This window comes from Oncorhynchus kisutch, linkage group LG8 (assembly GCF_002021735.2).
Source record: "Oncorhynchus kisutch isolate 150728-3 linkage group LG8, Okis_V2, whole genome shotgun sequence".
Taxonomy (NCBI): Eukaryota; Metazoa; Chordata; class Actinopteri; order Salmoniformes; family Salmonidae; genus Oncorhynchus; species Oncorhynchus kisutch.
In genome coordinates, this window is record NC_034181.2 from 9,224,099 (window position 1) to 9,246,440 (window position 22,342).

General features: G+C 41.8%; 1 protein-coding gene and 1 long non-coding RNA gene across 2 annotated transcripts in view; both read right to left on the reverse strand.

Moving 5' to 3' along the window:
• The window catches only part of LOC109896216 (perforin-1-like), a 34,604-nt gene extending 29,690 nt beyond the window's left edge, over nt 1-4,914 (reverse strand). Inside the window, exon 1 of the mRNA XM_020490518.2 lies at nt 4,862-4,914. The gene's annotated coding sequence lies outside the window, so the exon portion shown is untranslated. The remainder of the gene's footprint in view (nt 1-4,861) is intronic.
• An 11,722-nt stretch (nt 4,915-16,636) lies between these two features.
• On the reverse strand, nt 16,637-17,238 carry LOC116374761 (uncharacterized). The gene is made up of 2 exons (XR_004210704.1): nt 17,042-17,238; nt 16,637-16,882 (listed from the first exon to the last, which is right to left on the reverse strand). It is a non-coding gene; the product is annotated as an uncharacterized LOC116374761 (long non-coding RNA).
• Between the last annotated feature and the right edge of the window lie 5,104 nt (nt 17,239-22,342).

Below are 22,342 nucleotides of genomic sequence, written 5' to 3' on the forward strand. Positions count from 1 at the left end.
AAAACAAAGGAGATGATCGTGAACTTCAGGAAACAGCAGATGGAGAACCCCTCTATCCACATCAAACGGACAGCAGAAGAGAATGTGAAGTTTTAAGTTCCTCAGCGTACACATTACAGACAAACTGAAATGGTCCACTCACACAGACAGTGTGGTGAAGAAGGAGCAACAGCGCCTCTTCAACCTCGGGAGGCTGAAGAAATTTGGCATGTCACCCAAAACTCTGAGAAACGTTGACAGATGCACAATCGGGAGCATCCTGTCGGGCTGTATCACACAACGCACCGTCGGGGCAAACTACCTGCCCTCCATGACACCTACAGCACCCTATGTCACAGGAAGGCCAAAACGATCATCAAGGACATCAACCACCCAAGCCACTGCCTGTTCACACCGCTACCATCCAGAAGGCGAAGTCAGTACAGGTGTATCAAAGCTGGGACCGAGAGACTGAAAAACAGCTTCTATCTCAAGGCCATCAGACTGCTAAACAGCAATCACTAACTCAGAGAGGCTGTTGCCTACATGGAGACCCAATCACTGGCCACTTTAATAAATTGATCACTAGTCACTATATGCAATGCAATCTAAACAATTCCACTTGAAAACTTCTTAATAATCGGTGTCCCGCTAGTGGGACAATTTCCAGTGAAACTGATGGGCGCATAATTCAAATAAATTCAAATATTTATTATTGATTTTAAACATTTTGAAGTGTCGCTTCAATATATCCACAAAATTCTCCTTCCTCATGACGCCATCTATTTTGTGAAGTGCAGCAGTCCCTCCTACAGCAAAGCAAACCCACAATATGATGCTGCCACCCCCGTGCTTCACGAATGGTCATTATGGTCATTATGGCCAAATAGACCAAAGGACATTCCTCCAAAAAGTACGATCTTTGTCCCCATGTGCAGTTGCAAACCATAGTCTGGCTTTTTATGGTGGCTTAAGAGCAGTGGCTTCTTCCTTGCTGAGCGGCCTTTCAGGTTATGTTGATATAAGACACGTTTTACTGTGGATATGGATACTTTTGTACCTGTTTCCTGCAGCATCTTCACAAGGTCCTTTGCTGTTGTTCTGGGATTGATTTGCACTTTTCTCTCCAAAGTACGTTCATCTCTAGGAGATGCGTCTCCTTCCTGGGCGGTATGACGGCTGCGTGGTTCCACGGCTGCGTGGTCCCATGGCGTCCCATGGCGTTTATACTTGCGTACTATAGTTTGTGCAAATTAACGTGGTACCTTCAGGCGTTTGGAAATTGCTCCCAAGGATGGACCAGACTTGTGGAGGTCCACATTTTTTTTCTGACGTCTTGGCTGATTTCTTTTGATTTTCCCATGATGTCAAGCAAAGAGAAACTGAGTTTGAAGGTGGGCCTTGAAGTACATCCACAGGTACACCTCCAATTGACTCAAATATTGTCAATGATCCTATCAGAAGCTTCTAAAGCCATGACATAATTTTCTGGATATTCCCAAGCTGTTTAAAGGCACAGTCAACTTAGTTTAAGTAAACTTCTGACCCACAGGAATTGTGATACAGTGAATTATAAGTGAAATAATCTGGAATTTTTTGAATAATTACTTGTGTCATGCACTAAGTAGATGTCCTAACCGACTTGCCAAAATTATAGTTTGTTGACAAGACATTTATGGAATGGTTGAAAAATGAGTTTTAATGGCTCTAACCTAAGTGTATGTAAATTTCCAACTTCAACTGTAAGTGTCTTATATCGGCTGAAAGGTTAAATTCTTGTTAATCTAACTGCACTGTTCGATTTACAGTAGCTATTACAGCGAAAACATGCCATGCGATTGTTTGAGGACGGCGCCGGCACATGTTTCATACATTCACATATAAAGATTAAATATACACTTACTTCCTCTGATTTGTCATCCAAAGGCTCCCAGCTATAACATGTAGTCTCGTTTTGTTAGATAAAATCATTTTTTATATCCTAAAAAGTCAGTTTTGTTGGCGCCATCGATTTGAGTAATCCACTCGTTCAACTTGCTGAGAAAGGAAAACGAAAATTTACCGCTAAACTTTGTTTCAACAAGTCAAAATACGTTTCTATTTACTCCTCAGACACCATAAAATGTTATCAAACTATAAAATGTATTTCATAAAGAAGTATATTCAATAGGAAACCGATATTAGCAGGTGCGCAAACAACACAGATTTTTAGACTGTGTGCTCACACAAAAACGGTTATTTCTTATTAATGTTTGATGTTGCAAGCCTGAAACCTTGAACATAGACTGCTGACACCCTGTGGAAGCCATATAAATTGCATCCAGGGAGCTATTTTACAATATGACCTTTCTCTTGCATTTATAAGAGGACGGTATCTCTCTCAAAAAAAAATCTGGTTAGTTTTTCTTTGGATTTTCTCCTACCATTTCTATTGTGTTATATTCTCCTACATTATTTTAACATTTCTACAAACTTCAACGGGTTTTCTTTCCAATGGTACCAATTATATGCATATCCTGGCTTCAGGGCCTGAGGTACAGGCAGTCTACTTTGGGCATGTCATTCAGGTGAAAATTGAGAAAAAAGGGTCCTAACCCTAAGAATTAATAATGTTTACACATCCTACATTACTCATATCACATGTATATACTATATTTTATACCATCTATTGCACCTTCGCCATCGCTCATCCATATATTTACATGTTCATATTCTCATTCACCAATTTAGAGTTGTGTGTAGTAGGTAGTTGTTGGGGAAATGTTGGATTACTTGTTAGATATTACTGTTAGATATTTTTGTTAGATATTTCTGCACTTTCCGAACTAGAAGCACAAGCATTTTTCTACACTCATTAACATCTGCTAACCATGGGTATGTGACAAATAAAATACGTTGTACCGGCAGGACAGAACAGCGGCGTCTGGTAAGACAAGGGGCGGTGGACTATGTATTTTTGTAAATAACAGGTGGTGCACGATATCTAAGGATGTCTCAAGCTATTGCTCACCTGAGGTACACTATCTCATGATAAGCCACACTATCTACCCTAGTGAGTTTTCATCTGTATTTTTCGTAGCTGTTTACATACCACCACAGACTGATGCTGACACTTTGACAGCATTGAATGAGCTGTATTCCACCATAAGCAAACAAGAAAACGCTCACCCAGAGGCGGAACTCCTAGTAGACGGGGACTTTAATGCAGGGAAACTTAAATCTGTTCTACCAAATTTCTATCAGCATGTTAAATGTGCAACCAGAGGGAAAAGAATAACTGGACCACCTTTACTCCACACACAGAGATGCAAAGCTCTCCCATTTGGCAAATCTGACCATAATTATATCCTCCTGATTCCTGCTTACAAGATTACAAAGATTTAAGCAGCAGTGACCAGATCAATAAAAAAGTTCAAAGCTACAGGATTGTTTTTCAACAGGATTGTTTTTCTACAGGATTGTTTTTCTACAGGATTGTTTTTCTACAGGATTGTTTTTCTACAGGATTGTTTTTCTACAGGATTGTTTTTCTACAGGATTGTTTTTCTACAGGATTGTTTTTCTACAGGATTGTTTTTCTACAGGATTGTTTTTCTACAGGATTGTTTTTCTACAGGATTGTTTTTCTACAGGATTGTTTTACAGGATTGTTTTCTACAGGATTGTTTTTCTACAGGATTGTTTTTCTACAGGATTGTTTTTCTACAGGATTGTTTTTCTACAGGATTGTTTTTCTACAGGATTGTTTTTCTACAGGATTGTTTTTCAACAGGATTGTTTTTCTACAGGATTGTTTTTCTACAGGATTGTTTTTCTACAGGATTGTTTTTCTACAGGATTGTTTTTCTACAGGATTGTTTTTCTACAGGATTGTTTTTCTACAGGATTGTTTTTCTACAGGATTGTTTTTCTACAGGATTGTTTTTCAACAGGATTGTTTTTCTACAGGATTGTTTTTCTACAGGATTGTTTTTCTACAGGATTGTTTTCTACAGGATTGTTTTTCAACAGGATTGTTTTTCTACAGGATTGTTTTTCTACAGGATTGTTTTTCTACAGGATTGTTTTTCTACAGGATTGTTTTTCAACAGGATTGTTTTCTACAGGATTGTTTTTCTACAGGATTGTTTTTCTACAGGATTGTTTTTCTACAGGATTGTTTTTCAACAGGATTGTTTTTCTACAGGATTGTTTTTCTACAGGATAGTTTTTCTACAGGATTGTTTTTCTACAGGATTGTTTTTCTACAGGATTGTTTTTCTACAGGATTGTTTTTCAACAGGATTGTTTTTCTACAGGATTGTTTTTCTACAGGATTGTTTTTCTACAGGATTGTTTTTCTACAGGATTGTTTTTCAACAGGATTGTTTTTCTACAGGATTGTTTTTCTACAGGATTGTTTTTCTACAGGATTGTTTTGCTAGCACAGACATTTTAATATGTTCCGGGATTCCTCCGATGGCATTGAGGAGTGCACCACATCAGTCATTGGCTTCATCAATAAGTGCATCGATGACGTCGTCCCCACAGTGACCATTGTCGTGGAAATTGTCTTACCAGTGTATCCTGGATGGAGGGAGATGTCACTTGATATAGACACTGTCAGTCCCATGGTGTTACACATTCAGTTCTGACAGCAAACCTGTCTGAGAAGTCACCCAGTGTACTCAACCAAACGGACACTTAAATCTATGTCTGCTATTGTACAAATCTTAAAGTGCTTTATTAAGGAACGCCACTCACTGTCTGCAGTCGACTGAATCCCAGCCACAGTCTACAGAGATAACAAAGGTAAGATTGAGAGATCGAGAGAGTGAGAGTGAGAGATCGAGAGAGAGTGAGAGGTAGTAGAACAGCACCAGAACAACAAATCATGTCTTACCTGGATATTCTTGAGCTGGACGTCTGTCTTCTCTAGTCACCCAACTGCTGATGGTCCTTACTGTGCCATCTAGCTGTTTATAAAGATCTCAGGCACCCCCCCACACCCTTTAGGTGGTATGATGACCCACAGGTGGTATGTAGGACTACTAACAGTTGACAGTGCATGACAGAGTAAAAATCAAGCCATAAGGTTGAAGTAATTGTCCGTAGAGCTCTGAGACAGGATTGCACAGATCTGGGGAAGGGTAACCAAAACATGATGCTGCATTGAAGGTCCACAAGAACACAGTGGCCTCCATCATTTTAAATTGAAGAATTGAATCAACAGTTAGGTAAGGGAGAGGACATTGCTAAGGGTGGACATGGTAAATAGTACTGCATAGAATCTGTAATTCATCACTAATACCATTGATCACTATCTGTAGGAGACAATAGGCGCCTCACAGCCACCTGCTTCAGTCAGAGTGGTATTATAAGGACCACTCCTACAGTGACAATGTTTGAGTCCCAAATGGCACCCTATTCCCTATATAGAGCACTACTGGTCAAAAGTAGTTCACTATAGAGTGAATAGGGTGTCATGTGGGACAAAGCCTTTACACACTACAGTTATACCACTCACTCTGTGGCACCACATGCAAACACTGTCTCTGGCTTCAATAGAAGCCTCTTCCAATGCTGTGAAGTGCTGAAATCCATCAGTAAAGCTACAAATGTATAATCACTGACAAATATTTAGACAGTTCAGGGTTCCTGCCCCAGGAAGCATTCCATACTACGGGCTCCATCTGTAACTGTGGTGCAACAGGTCCCCAGGAAGTCGTCAGCTGATCTGTAACTGTCGTGCAACAGGTCCCCAGGAAATTGTCAGCTGATCTGTAACTGTGGTGCAACAGGTCCACAGGAAGTCATTTTCACTCGTATTTCACTCTCTCACTCTCTCTCTCTAACTCTCTCCCTTCTCTCTCTCTCTCTCTCTCTCTCTCCCACTCCCTTTCTCACTCTCTCTCTCCCTTCTCGCTCTCTCTCCCACTCCCTTTCTCTCTCTCTCCCACTCCCTCTCTCTCTCTCCCACTCCCTTTCTCTCTCTCTCTCCCTTCTCTCTCTCTCTCCCACTCCCTTTCTCTCTCTCTCTCCCTTCTCTCTCTCTCTCCCACTCCCTTTCTCTCTCTCTCTCCCTTCTCTCTCTCTCTCCCACTCCCTTTCTCGCTCTCTCTCCCTTCTCTCTCTCCCTTTCTCTCTCTCTCTTTCTCTCTCTCTCTCTCTCTCTCTCCCTTCTCTCTCTCCCTTCTCTCTCTCTCCCACTCCCTTTCTCGCTCTCTTTCGCTTTCTCAGAAATGGTTGCATTTTGCATTTATTTTTTGTTCAGTATATTTAAAACATTTTGATATAAATCTCTCTCTCTCTCTCTCTCTCTCTCTCTCAATTCAATTCAACACAATTGATCCATTGAACGCTATCTATAGAAAGACAACAGGCACCACACAGCCCACTGCTTCAGTAGGAGTGGTATTATAAGGACCATAGAGTCAAAATAACCATACATTGAACAATAACAATGAGCATACAGTAGAGGACATATGCAGATTGATTGGTGTTTCAGACACTGTCCCTCATCTTATGGCAGGCAGCATTGTAGTGCACTGTCAACCCACAGCTCTCTGCATTCCTCCCCCAACAGAACAGGTATCCTCATCAGAGAGGTCATTGAAACCTTGAATAAGGGTTTCAAATTTGGGAAAATGACACTCTCTAATTGTTTTATATTTTTTGCCATCTTGCCAGGAAATGCAGCTCCGTCTCAGGTTCTGCTGTTGTGCAGTGGTTGCACAGCCTTTCCTCTACAGGGAGCCAGGTTTTCCTGTGTCTACCCTTCTCAATGGCAAGGCTGTGCTCACTGAGCCTGTACTATGTCAAGGTTTTCCTAAGGTTTTGATCAGTAAACAATGGTCAAATAGTTAACCACTGTCTCTCTCTCTCTTAGTTGTCCTTCAATCCTGACCTTGCTGTGAGCCATGTCCTCCTCTCTCTCTCATAGTTGTCCTTCTTCAATCCTGCCCTTGCTGTGAGCCATGTCCTCCTCTCTCTCTCTCTTTGTCCTTGGGCCTGCTGCTGATGTGTGTCCTGGTAAGGTAGACGGTCTCAGTGCCAGGAATCTTAAATGTGATTTATGGTCAACACAATCCTGTCTCAGAGATCTACGGACAATTCCTTCAATCTTATGGCTTGATTTCTGCTCTGACATGCACTGTCAACTGTGGGGCTTTACATAGACAGGGGTGTGCCTTTCCAAATAATGTCCAATCAATTGAATATACCACAGGTGGACTCCAATCAAGTTGTAGAAACATCTCAAGGATGATCAATGGAAACAGAATGCACCTGAGCTGAATTTCGAGTCTCATAGCAAAGAGTCTGAATACTTAGGCAAATTAGGTATTTCTGTTTTAGATTTTTAATACATTTGCTAAAAGAGTAAGGATGTAAAGAAACAAAATGTAGAAAAAGTCAAGGGGTCTGAATACTTTCTGAATGCACTGTATATAATGATTCATGGTATTACTAAAGAATTACAGATTGTAATGAGTACTATTTACCATGTCCACTCTTAGCAATGTCCTCTCCCTCACCTAACTGTTGATTCACTGGGCTGGCCTTTTGATATGATCTGGAATACAATTTGTTCAATCAGCATTTCAGATAGTATCGGAATTTGTTGTTACAAGTTATAGGCTTCCATACGTCTCGTGGTAATATAAGGTGTGCTCTCATTGGTTAAGTAGTCCTACATACCACCTGTGGGTCAACATACCACCTGGGGGGTAGCTAGGGGTGGGGGGAGGGGGGGGGCTGAGATCTTTATAAACAGCTAGATGGCACAGTAAGGACCATCAGCAGTTGGATGACTAGAGAAGACAGACTCCATCTCAAGAATATCCAGGTAAGACATTATCTGTTGTTCTGGTGCTGTTCTTCTGTTCTTCCACCTCTCTCTCACTCTCTGTGTATCAGCATCACTCTTACCTCTGCTTTCTCTGTAGACAGTGGCTGGGATTCAGTCGACTGCAGACAGTGAGTGGCGTTCCTTAAAGCACATTTAGATTGGATCAATAGCAGATATAGAAATGAAGTGTCAGTTTGGTTGAGTACACTGGATGACTTCTCAGACAGGTTTGCTGTCAGAACTGAATGTGTAACAAACACCACGGAACTGACAGTTTCTATATCAAGTGACATCTCCCTCCATCCAGGATATACTAGTGTGTAAATCAAACACACTTCTCAAAAGCCACTATCTGCAATTGAAAAATATCCTGTATTTATGCTGATTCAGGAATGTTCTGGTCTGTCTGTCTGTCTGTCAATTTCTCTCTCTTCCTCAACTGACTAATCTCCTAACACTGATAATATGTCCTCGTCTTTCAAATCTATTTTTACTCTCTGAATGCAGTTTGAGGTGATACTTTCAAGCACTAAACATGGACATGTCTTCCCCCTCCTGTCACCTCCTCTCCTCTCTCCCAGACAGTGTACCATGGCCTCTCTCTCTCTGTCCCTGGGACTGCTGGTGCTTTGCACCCTGGCTCTTGTACACTGTGACCTGGATGACGTCCAAGTCAGGGTGTGGGGCCTTAGTGCCTCCAACCTGAAAGGAGACTTCCTCTCCCAGCCAGACCCCTACGTCAAGGTGAATTGATTCATTTATTTATTCTTTATTTAACCAGATCAGTCAGTTAACAAAACATTGTTATTTACAACAACAAACTGTCAGGTGGGGAGATAAAAGTACAGTGATGTTACAGACAGGACAGACATCATAACACAGAAGGACAGAGACACAGCAATAATCAAACAGTAAACAGTAGACAGTCAGCTGTCATTTGTTTGGATATCAAGTAGCCTACAGTGACATGTGACCATGAAAATGTCAGTGATTGGCTTGTTATTTGTTAGGTAAACTAATAATAAATTATATTAACAAATAAACGAATGAAATAATTGATAAATGTTAAAATACGTATAGAAGTTCCTCATTCAAGTGAGCCAACTGTACATACATTAAAAATAATTTAGTATTAAAAGCACAATAATAAATAAAATAAATATGTTTAATAAAGTCTACTGACAACATTATCTTCCTCAGGTTTGGTGTGGCCCAGCCTTCGGTGGCATGAGCAGCATTCTGAAGAACCAGGCCAACCCCACCTGGCCCGGTGAGTTCAACTTCCTAGACATCATCCACAAGTCTGTCTTGAAGCTGGAGGTGAGTTTCCCACCTTACTATGCAAAGCACTTTGAGCACTGGAAAAGCACTATGTAAATCCCATCAATGATTATTATGATGATTATTACTATTAGGTGTGGGATAATAACGTCGGACCAGATCACCGTCTGGGAACCTGCACCACCACCATCCGCCCAGGAACACACACTGAGACCTGCCACCTGAAGAAAGGCACCGTCTACTACACCTACAGCTACGACTACAGTCCCTAGATGGAACAGTATTATGGTTAGAATGTAACCTATGACCTTTGTGACCTTGTATCTGATTGGTTCTCACCCTTTCACTCGTGTATTCACTTCCTTATAGCATCAATTAAACAACGTGCTTTACAGTAAGATGGTCTCAGACTGGCTTCATGTTTCTGAATTGTTTTAGGATTTCTCAGAAGATGCCTTAGAAGATGGTCCATATCATATTAAAAGAGATAAATCAATATTTCTTCTAGATTTGAGACCATTCGACATTTACCTTTTACAGTTTAACGACGTGGCCTTTGAGGGTGTATATCATACCCCCCCTATCACTCTCTCTCCCACCCCAGGTTTTTACAATGGTTATAAAATCCTGCTAGAAACTCTCTCTCTTTGCTGCCATGGAGTATGGAGGGAGAGATGCCGTGGAGAACAAATACATTTTTCTTCCCAAAACTCCTAATCCTCAAAATTGGAGAATTAAACAATATTTGTATTTTTGAGAATGTGGGAATGTTCCATGGACACTTCAGGGACAGTCATGTCGAGTTTGTTTCATGAAGGACAGGAAACACACATTACTGTGTCTTTGGTTGTGTCCACTTCTCAATTATGGGGTTAGCAACTAAATGTTGTGAATCCTGTGCGATCACAAATGATCCTCCCACCCCACGTTTTACAACAGTCATAAATTCCTGCTAGAAACTCTCTTTGCTGCCATGGAGTTTGGAGGGAGAAAGCCTGTGGAGAACAGACATTCTTCTCATAACTCCTAATCCCCAACATTGGAGAGGTAAACAATATTTATATTTTTGAGAATTTGGGAATGGTCTGTGGATACTTAAAGGACAGTCATGTTGAGTTTGTTTCACTTGGAGATCTCATGAAGAACAAACATTACTCATGAAGGAAATACACATTACTGTGTCTTTGGTTGTGTACATTTATCAATTATTGGGTTTACATCTAAATGTTGTGAAATGTGGTAAAATATGAAACTATTTGTGAAAAGATGAAATGTGATGTTAACCTTCTAAATTAGAGTATGGACTTTCATATCACGTTTAACTAGTCAGTGGCCACGCCCATTGAGCCAGCCTTTACGTCAGGCGTCATGGAACCACCCTTTTCTACTCCAGAATAAAAGGACTCATGAAAAAATGTACATTTAGTCAAGATAAGGCCGGGACAGGGAGTTCCACGTTGAAATGGCTGGAACTCTGAAACGTTCAACAGAGAAGAAGTACTACTCGGCGCCAAAGAGACCCACAAGAAGCCGGACGTCTCAAATGGTTAAGAAGACCAAAAAATATGAAGCTGTCGCTACATGTTAAAATGGTTGCCAATTTAAACTAGAGTCAGAGAACGCCGGAACGGAGTCCCCACGTTGAAATGGCTACAACTCTATAAACTAAAGAACAATTATTCAGACTGCAGCTGTATCTCTTCTAAGAACAGTTTCGAATGGTAGTCTGAAGTATACATTATAACAACTACGACAGACTGTGACTCCTAGGGAACGCAGCCAGAGACTTTTCTGGCGACTTTCTGGCAGATGGACAGGCGACCGCAGAGAGAGACAACAAGACATATGCTCATAAATATGTAAATTGCTATTTATTATTCGAATGAGCTGTTGTTCATATTCAAATAACAATTTCTATGAGTGTAGTTATCAGCTATGAGTTTCCTGCTCTTGATTGGTCCCCATCCCCTTTCCTTTGTCTACCAAGCCATCATATCGGTTTTGTCCGGTAGGGACTTTCCCTCTGTGTCATGTAGTAACCCATGTGTGAACTAATTGTGTGTGTGTTTATGTCATGTTATTCTGGGATTGATTAGTTAGTTAGTAAATAAATCATTAAACCCATTTGTATATCTCTGATTCTATGCTAGGGTTGGTGCAGACATCCAAGGGTTTGCGACATTCAGAACATGACTGATGAGGTGATAATACATTAATAAGTGACTGTAATTGATAAGATATGAAAATATCTGAAGAGTTCTTTCGGGAAATAGAGACACTTAAAATATTTTCCCGTAATGCACCGACTTCCTAGTTAATTAAAGTTACATGATAAGTTTAATTGCGTAATAAAATTACACATAGAGAATTGATTTGATATAAAACCCAGTCTTCACATTTAATGATAGCCAACGACACAACAGTATACAATTATCGTTGTCACGCCCTGGCCTTAGTTATCTTTGTTTCCTTTATTATTTTGGTTAGGTCAGGGTGTAACATGGGGGATTTATGTGTTTTGTCTTGTCTATGGGTTTTGTAGGTTTATGGGGTGTTTTCTTGTCTGGTGTTTATATAAGTCTATGGTTGTCTAGATTGGTTCTCAATTAGAGGCAGGTGTTTATCGTTGTCTCTGATTGGGAACCATATTTAGGCAGCCATGTTCTTTGGGTATTTTGTGGTTGGTTGTCTTCTGTCTTTGTGTCTATGCACCAGATAGGACTGTTTTGGTTTTTCACATTTGTTGTTTTGGTATTTTGTAGTGTTCACGTTTATGGTCTTTATTAAACATGATGAACACTAACAACGCTGCGCTTTGGTCCGATCCTTCATCCACAGAAGAAAACCGTTACAATCGTGCTTAAACCTGAGTGTAATATACCTTTTTGTTGTTCTACAGTTTGGCCTTCTTTCATAATCAGCATTTCAGATAAATACAACATTTCCCCATGGTGGTAATTAAGTCCTTATGTTATGTTATGTTGATCCAACCTGGGATGACATGGTGGAAGCTAAGCTGCAGTATCACCATCAACATGGGAACCCACAATGCCAGGGAGCCCTCTGTTATACTTACAGTTACATATGACCCCCCCCCCCCCCCCCCCCCCATGTGGAACTGAATGATAATTCATAACGGTATATTATCAACAACAACAACAATATGACTGTATCCCACCAGATGGGGGCGCTGTTGTATAGAGAACTGCTGGCTAGGATTCCTAAAGCATCTCAGAAAAGGACTGCTAAGATATGTCACCAGTGACAACCGTAAGGCTCTCCAGAGGGTAGTGAGGTCTGCACAACGCATCACCGGGGGCAAACTACCTGCCCTTCAGGACACCTACACCACCCGATGTCACAGGAAGGCCAAAAAGACAGTCAAGGACATCAACTACCTGAGCTACTGCCTGTTCACCCCGTGTTCATCTAGAAGGCGAGGTCAGTACAGGTCCATCAAAGCTGGGACCGAGAGACTGAAAAACAGCTTTTATCTCAAGGCCATCAGACTGTTAAACAGCTATCACTAACATTGAGTGGCTGTTGCCAACATACAGACTCAATCTCCAGGCACTTTAATAATTAATAATTGGCTGTAATAAATGTATCACTAGTCAACAATGCCACTTTATATCATGTTTACATACCCTACATTACTCATCTCACATGTATATACTGTACTCTATACCATCTACTGCATCTTGCCTATGCCGTTCAGCCATCGCTCATCCATATATTTATATGTACATATTCTTAATCATTCCTTTACACTTGTGTGTATAAGGTAGTTGTTGTGAAATTTTTAGATTACTTGTTAGATATTAATGGCACTGTCGGAACTAGAAGCACAAGCATTTCGCTACACTTGCATTAACATCTGCTAACCATGTGTATGTGACCAATACAATTTGATTTGATTTGATTCCCAAATAACATAATGTATTTTTACTCCATACATTTTCCCTGACACCCCAAAGTACTGATGAAATGTTGAATGCTTAGCAGCACATGGAAACGGTCAACTTCACACACTTATGAAGATAACTTTTCCCCACTGTCTCTGCTCTGGCAAACTCACTAAAGACAAATGCTTTATTTGTAAATGATGTCTGAGTTTTGGAGTGTGCTGTTTATCCCAAAAACAATAGTAAATATATATTGTACCGTCCGTCTGGTTGGCTTGATATAAGGAATAAGAAATTATTTATACTTTTGATACTTAAGTATATTTCAGAAATTACATTTACTTTTGATAAATAAGTATATTTAAAACCAAAATCCTTTAGACTTTTACTCAAGTAGTATTTTACTGGGTGACTTTCGCTTTTACTTCAGTCATTATATATTAAGGTATCTTTACTTTTTGTTCAAGTATGACAATTGAGTACTTTTTCCACCACTGCTTTCCACCAGTTGCATTACCAACTTCAGCAGAGGATTCACAAGAGTATCCTTTCAGCTTCTAGCATGGAAGTGTTTTAAACTCCACCCCCTTTGAATCAGCTGTTGTTATCTGGAAGGAGAAAAGCATGCTACTTGTGTGTGTGTGTGTGTGTGTGTGTGTGTGTGTGTGTGTGTGTGTGTGTGTGTGTGTGTGTGTGTGTGTGTGTGTGTGTGTGTGTGTGTGTGTGTGCATGCATGTTTGTCAATGGATTGATATCCAGGTTGGATCTCCCTTGCGTATCCCTAACCCTCTCCAACCCCTGCTTGGACCACAACACCACAGAGGCAGAATTTTACATAATTCAAGCAAGGTAGTTATTCATGTTATTAAAGACCCACAGTGTTGTCATTATGAAGGTGACAGCACATTGGGAAATCACAGTGTGGTCATTAATAACATGACAGCCCATTGGGTAATCACAGTGTGGTCATTAATAACATGATAGCCCATTGGGTAATCACAGTGTGGTCATTAATAACATGACAGCCCATTGGGTAATCACAGTGTGGTCATTAATAACATGACAGACCATTGGGTAATCATAGTGTGGTCATTAATAACGTGACAGCCCATTGGATAATCAGTGTGGTCATTAAAAATGTGACAGCCCATTGGATAATCACAGCAGGGCTGGACAATGGACAATAGACAGGTGGAAACCTGTCCTTTGGTCTGATGAGTCCAAATTTGAGATTTTTGGTGCCAAACGCCATGTCTTTGTGAGATGCAGTGTAGGTGAATGGATGATCTCTGCATGTGTGGTTCCCACCATGAAGCATGGAGGAGGAGGTGTGGAGGTGCTTGCTGGTGACACTGTCTGTGATGTATTTAGAATTCAAGGCACAGTCATGGATTACCAGAGTGTGACTTTCCTGGTCCTGTCCCCCAGGTCAGTTAGTCAACACAGGAAGGAGTAATGGATGGATAGTTCATTTATTTCCAAAGCTGCAATACACACACAGTATGGATGAATGATGAGTAGTCAACGGGATATAATTAGCACTACCACAGCAATTCTCCATAATTCTGCTGTATAATATACTAAGAAAATAACAATTGAAATGTCTATCAAAGTCATTGTGATAGTATAGTGGATTTAACCATTTCTAATAATTCCTAATTTACTATAATACAAATAATTGTGTTTCCATGTGTAATCTCATATTCACAACATCAGAATAAACTGTCATCCATTTTAGCATTGAAATATATCAAATGAACCTGAAAAATGACTCAACGTCAAACCCTTGTGGTTAAGAAATATAATACACCAAGAATGTACCACATATTTCCCTAAGCTAACAAAACAAAACCATAAAACCCACATGGCAAACTGAGATTCAGCAATTAACATATAAAGAGTGTCTTCTGCAGCGATACGCCATCCTATCTGGTTTGCACTTAGTGGGACTATCATTTATTTTCAACAGGACAATGACCCAAAACACACCTCCAGGTTATGTAAGAGCTATTTGACCAAGAAGGAGAGTGATTGAGTGCTGCATCAGATGACCTGGCCTCCACAATCACCTGACTTCAACCCAGTTGAGATGGTATGGGATGAGTTTGATCGCAGAGTGAAGGAAAAGCAGCCAACAAGGGCCCAGCATATGTGAGAACTCCTTCAAGACTGTTGGAAAAGCATTGCAGGTGAAGCTTGTTGAGAGAATGCTTAGAGTGTGCTAAGCTGTCATCAAGGCAGAGGGTGGCTACTTTGAAGAACATCAAATATATTTTTATTTGTTTAACACTTTTTTGGTTACTACATGATTCCATATGTGTCATGTCATAGTGTTGATGTCTTCACTATTATTCTACATTATAGGAAATAGTCTAAATAAAGATAAACCCTTGAATGAGTCGGTGTGTCCAACCTTTAGACTGGTACTGTATATCTATCTGAACTAACTCCAACACGTCTAATTGATCATTTACAGATTTTAGCAGTTTGGTTTCCACAAACATGCACGCTCGCACGCAGAAGATCGGAGGAATGACCTCACTGCTCAGTCAGGCATGTGGAGACATACCATCATATCATCCTCATTGGCTCATTATAATCACAAAATAAATGTGTAGTGATACAAATAAATGTAGCTAGTCGTTGTGGAAGACATTTTATAGACAAAGGTAGAAGAAGCATGCTTTTCTCCTTCCAGATAACAACAGCTGATTCAAAGGGGGTGGAGTTTAAAACACTTCCATGCTAGAAGCTGAAAGGATACTCTTGTGAATCCTCTGCTGAAGTAGGTCATCAAGGAGGAGAGCAGACTCCTCCTTTACCTACTAATAAATTAACTCTCAACTCAACCTCTTGACCACTCATTAGTTTCCCCGTCACTGAGATACATTTTATTCACTGGGAGATTCTCATTTGTCCAAAGGTCTGTCCTCTCCTCGACTCCTCTGTCCTCCTCTGTAAGTCATTCTGAATAAGAACGTCTGCTGAATGACTAAACTGTAAATGTAATGCTCTGCTCTCAGCTGTTTTCCTGTTCAAGAACATCCGTTAGATAGTCAACAGAAACCACCTGTTGTTGGAAAGCAGTCTCTAGTTCTGAGGCGCTTTGTGGACACGGGCCCTGATTTAGGCCCGTATTCATGAAGTGTGTTCATAACAGTTTGGCTTATTAGATCATATTGAAGCAGATTGATCTGTACTGGGAAAACCTGATCCTAGATCAGACCTCCTAATCTGAGACACTTTATGAATAAGGGAAATGTCTCCCCTGATCTGAAAGCATTAATAACTTTACGTATAACATTGTGGGTTCCCATGTTGATGGTGATACTGCAGCTTAGCTTCCACCATGTCATCCCAGGTTGGATCAACATAACATAAGGACTTAAATACAACATTTCCCCATGGTGATAATTATCTGAAATGCTGATTATGAAAGAAGGCCAAACCTTAGAATAACAAAAAGTTATACAAATTGTAGGTTTAAACACAATAATGGTATACTGTAAAAAGCTTTGACATAAAATCTCAAATCTAGTTGAAATATTGATTTATCACTTTTAATATTCTATGGACCAATCTAAGACATTCTGAGAAATCATAAAAGAATTCAGAAACATGATAAAACCAGACTGAGAACATCTTGCCATGAAGCATGTTTTTTAATTGATGTTATAAGGAAGTGAATACATGAGTGACAGGGTGAGAGAACCAATCAGACACAAGGTCGTAAAGGTCATAGGTTACAATCTAACCATCATTATGTTCCATCTAGTGACTGTAGTCGTAGCTGTAGGTGTAGTAGACGGTGCCTTTCTTCAGCTGGCAGATCTCAGTGTGTGTTCCTGGGCAGATGGTGGTGGTGAAGGTTCCCAGGCTGTTATCTGGTCTGATGTTGTCATACCACACATAATAATAAGAAGAAGAAGAATCGTAATCGTAATAGTAATAATATTCGTCCTCCTCCTCCTCTTTATCATCATCATCATCATAATTGATTGCTTTTCCAGTGCTCAAAGCGCCCTGCATAGTAAGGGGGGAAACTCACTTCCAGCTTCAGGACAGACTTGTGGATGATCAAGGAACCATTCATTGGGAATCTTTGAAGGATCGAACGAAGGCCAAACCTTTGAAGGAAAGTTACATTGAATTAAAATGTTAGATTGGTGTCCCATAAGAGCTTGAAACCTACAGCACGAACTGTATTCACACAGGAGTAAAAATACAGTTGAAAGATCAGTGGAGAGAGAGGTGAAAGAACCACAAGAACAATCCTGAATCAGCAGAAATACAGGCTGTTATTGAGTTGTAGATAGTGGCTTTTCAGAAGTGTGTTTGATTTACCCACAAGCGTATCCTGGATGGAGGGAGATGTTACTTGGTATAGAAACTGTCAGGTGAGGGGAGGGGATAGGAGAGAGAGGCCATGGCACACTGTCTGAGAGAGAGGAGGGGAGGGGAGAGGAGAGAGAGGCCATAGTACACTGTCTGGGGGAGAGGAGGGGAGGGGAGACGAGAGAGGGGCCATAGTACACTGTCTGGGAGAGAGGAGAGGAGTGGAGATCTAGCTATTTATAAAGATCTCAGTCACACACACACACACACACACACACACAGGAAAAAATGACCCCCACTTGGTATGTAGGAATAATTAATTGCAACTCAACCAATGAGAGCACAACCGCATGGCGCCGACAGAGACGGTCGCCTCGCTTTGTGTTCCTAGGAAACTATGCAGTATTTAGTTTTTTATGTATTATTTCTTACATTGCTACCCCAGGAAACCTTAAGTCTTATTACATACAGCCGGGAAGAACTATTGGATATAAGAGCAACGTCAACTTACCAACATTATGACCAGGAATACGACTTTCCCGAAGCGGAATCTTTGTTCGGACCACTACCCAGGGCGATGGAGCTAATTCCAGTAGGCAATCCAAAACAACAACAGCGCAGAAGGGGCAGTCGAAGAGGCCACATTGTCAGGATCCATAAACATGCACATCGCACACCGCTCCTGAATATACTACCAGCCAATGTCCAGTCACTTGACAGCAAGGTACACGAAATTCGAGCAAGGGTTGCCTTCCAGAGAGACATCAGAGATTGTAACATTCTCTGTTTCACGGAAACATGGCTCTCTCTGGATATGTTGTCGGAATCGGATGAGGCACTGGGCTTCTCAATGCATTGCACAGACGGAGATAAACACCTCTCTGGGAAAAGGAAGGGCGGGGGTGTATGCTCTATGATTAACGACTCATGGTGTAATCATAACAACCTACAGGAACTCAAGTCCTTCTGCTCAACGGATCTAGAATTCCTTACAATCACCCGATCTAGAATTCCTTACAATTGTCGGCCATTTTACCTACCAAGAGAATTCTCGTCAGTTATAGTCACAGCTGTGTACATTACCCCTCAAGCAGACGACAAGACGGCCATCAAGGAACTTCACTGGACTATATGCAAACTGGAAACCATACATCCTGAGGCTGCATTTATTGCAGCTGCAGATTTTAACAAAGCAAATTTGAGAACAAGTCTACCTAAATTCTTCCAGAACATTGATTGCGCAATGCTTATGCACTATACCCTTGACCACTGCTACTCTAACTTCTGCGATGCATACAAAGCCCTCCCCAGCCCTCCCTTTTGGCAAATCCGACCACAACGCCATTTTGCTCCGTCCGTCTTATAGGCAGAAACTCAAACAGGATGTACCAGTGACAAGAACCATTCAACTCTGGTCCGACCAATCGGAAGCCATGCTTCAAGATTGTTTTGATCACGCGGACTGGAATATGTTCTGGTCAGACTCAGAGAACAACATCGACGTATACGTGCGTTTATAAAGAAGTGCATTGGAGATGTTGTACCCACTGTGACTGTTAAAACCTACGCTAACCAGAAACCGTGGATAGATAGCGGCATTCGCTCAAAACTGAAAGCACGATCAACCGCAATTAACCATGGAAAGACATCTGGGAATATGTCTGAATATAAACTGTGTAACTATTCCCTCCGCAAGGCAATCAAACAAGCGAAATGCCCATACAGGGACAAGGTAGAGTCAAAATTAAACGGCTCAGACGTATGTGGCAGCGTCTACAGGAAATCAGACTACAGAAAGAAATCCAGCCACGTCAAGGACACTGATGCCACGCTTCCAGACAAACTAAACACCTTCTTTGTCCACTTTGAGGACAATACAGTGCCACCATCACGACCCGCTATCAAGGACTGCGCCCCCCCCCCTCGCCGTGGCTGACGTGAATAAAACATTTAAACGTGTTAACCCTCACAAGTCTGGTGACCCAGACATCAGTAACCCCCTCTTGTTCTCCACCATCAGCTACCCCCTCTTGTTCTCCACCATCAGCTACCCCCTCTTGTTCTCTACCATCAGCTACCCCCTCTTGTTCTCTACCATCAGCTACCCCCTCTTGTTCTCTACCATCAGCTACCCCCTCTTGTTCTCTGACATCAGTAACCCTCTCTTGTTCTCCACCATCAGCTACCCCCTCTTGTTCTCTGACATCAGTCACCTTCTCTTGTTCTCCACCATCAGCTACCTCCTCTTGTTCTCTGACATCAGTCACCTCCTCTTGTTCTCCACCATCAGCTACCTCCTCTTGTTCTCTTCCATCAGACACCTCCTCTTGTTCTCCACTATCATTCACCTCCTCTTGTTCTCTTCCATCAGACACCCCCTCTTGTTCTCTGACATCAGTCACCTACAAAAAGTATGTGTGCTGTTGATTTCTGGTCCAAAGCCCATGGCTTCGTAAATGTTCGGTGTGGAACCATCTCTCCTGGTAATACCAAAATCATTAACAACAATTCAGACCCAACGTGGAGATAACAGGCTCATCTGCAATGATGTGAAGGCCGATGACAACCTGAAGCTGGAGGTGTGGGACAACGATGTGTCAGCTGACGACCACCTGGGCACCTGTTCCACCACAGTTACGGATGGAGCCCGTAGTATTGGAAAGTTTCCTGGGGCAGGGAACCATCAACTATAGCTACAGTACAGCTACACAGCAGCTCTGTCCCAAGAGGATGAACCTTAACATTCAACCTTTGACCCTACTATCATATTAGTGTGTCAGTGTCTCACTCTTCTGATATGACAATCCTCACTTCAGTATGCCATCGATAAAGACACCTGCTTCTCAGCATTACGTTCTCGGTCTGGTTCTTTGTGTCGTCACCGTAAAGTGTGACGTAAATCTGTTTTTCTCTTAATATTTGTCAGTGATTATAAATGTGTAGCTTTATTGACGAATTTGATAAACATTTAGACACATTTAGCAGGTAGCCTGGTGTTTTGAGTATTGGGGCAGTAACCAAAAGGTCGATAGATCAAATCCCCAAGCTGACAAGCTAAAAATCTGTCGTTCTGCCTCTGAACAAGGCAGTTAACCCACTGTTCCTAGGCTGTGATTGTAAATCATATTTTTTTGCCTAGTTAAATTAAAATAAATGTATATATATATATTTTTTTTTAAATATATTTTAAGAAAGTGATCAATAACTGCCCGTTTTATAACTGCATCTCAAACCCCTCTCTGATAAGATGACAGAAAGCTGTAGTCTAGATCCACATGGTTGTACTTCAGCTGTGGAATGACATCACAATAACAACAGAATTGCGTGGCAGATATGGCAAGGATACTGTAGCATGCACAGACAGACAGGACAGACAGACAGACAGACAGACAGACAGACAGACAGAAGACAGACAGACAGACAGACAGACAGACAGACAGACAGACAGACAGACAGACAGACAGACAGACGACAGACAGACAGACAGACAGACAGACAGACAACAGACAGACACAGACAGACAGACAGACAGCAGACAGGACAGACAGACAGACAGACAGACAGACAGACAGACAGACAGACAGACAGACAAGACAGCAGACAGACAAACAGACAGAAGACAGACCGACAGACAGACAGAAGACAGACAGACAGACAGACAGACAGGACAGACAGACAGACAGACAGACAGACAGGGGGGACAGACAGACAGACAGACAGACAGACAGACAGACAGACAGACAGACAGACAGACAGACAGACAGACAGACAGACAGACAGACGACAGACAGACAGACAGACAGACAGACAGACAGACAGACAGACAGACAGACAGACAGACAGACAGACAGACAGACAGACAGACAGACAGACAGACAGACAGACAGACAGACAGACAGACAGACAGACAGACAGACAGACAGACAGACAGACAGACAGACAGACAGACAGACAGACAGACAGACAGACAGACAGACAGACAGACAGACAGACAGACAGACAGACAGACAGACAGACAGACAGACAGACAGACAGACAGACAGACAGACAGACAGACAGACAGACAGACAGACAGACAGACAGACAGACAGACAGACAGACAGACAGACAGACAGACAGACCAGACAGGACAGACAGACAGACAGACAGACAAGACAGACAGACAGACAGACAGACAGACAGACAGACAGACAGACAGACAGACAGACAGACAGACAGACAGAACAGACAGACAGACAGACAGGACAGACAGACAGACAGGACAGACAGACAGACAGACAGACAGACAGACAGACAGACAGACAGACAGACAGACAGACAGACAGACAGACAGACAGACAGACAGACAGACAGACAGACAGACAGGACAGACAGACAGACAGACAGACAGACAGACAGACAGACAGACAGACAGACAGACAGACAGACAGACAGACAGACAGACAGACAGAACAGACAGACAGACAGACAGACAGACAGACAGACAGACAGACAGACAGACAGACAGACAGACAGACAGGACAGACAGACAGACAGACAGAACAGACAGACAGACAGACCAGACAGACAGACAGACAGACAGACAGACAGACAGACAGACAGACAGACAGACAGACAGAACAGACAGACAGACAGACAGACAGACAGACAGACAGACAGACAGACAGACAGACAGACAGACAGACAGACAGACAGACAGACAGACAGACAGACAGACAGACAGACAGACAGACAGACAGACAGACAGACAGACAGACAGACAGACAGACAGACAGACAGACAGACAGACAGACAGACAAGAGTTCCAGCAGCAGCCTGTGAGTACCCAAGAAGGCAAAGATAGCTGAACTAAATGACTACCGCCCCGTAGCACTCACTTCTGTCATCATGAAGTGCTTTGAGAGACTAGCGAAGGATCATTTCACCTTACCGGCCACCATAGACCCACTTCAGTTTGCATACCGTCCCAACAGGTCCACAGACGACGCCATCGCCATCACACTGCACAATGCCC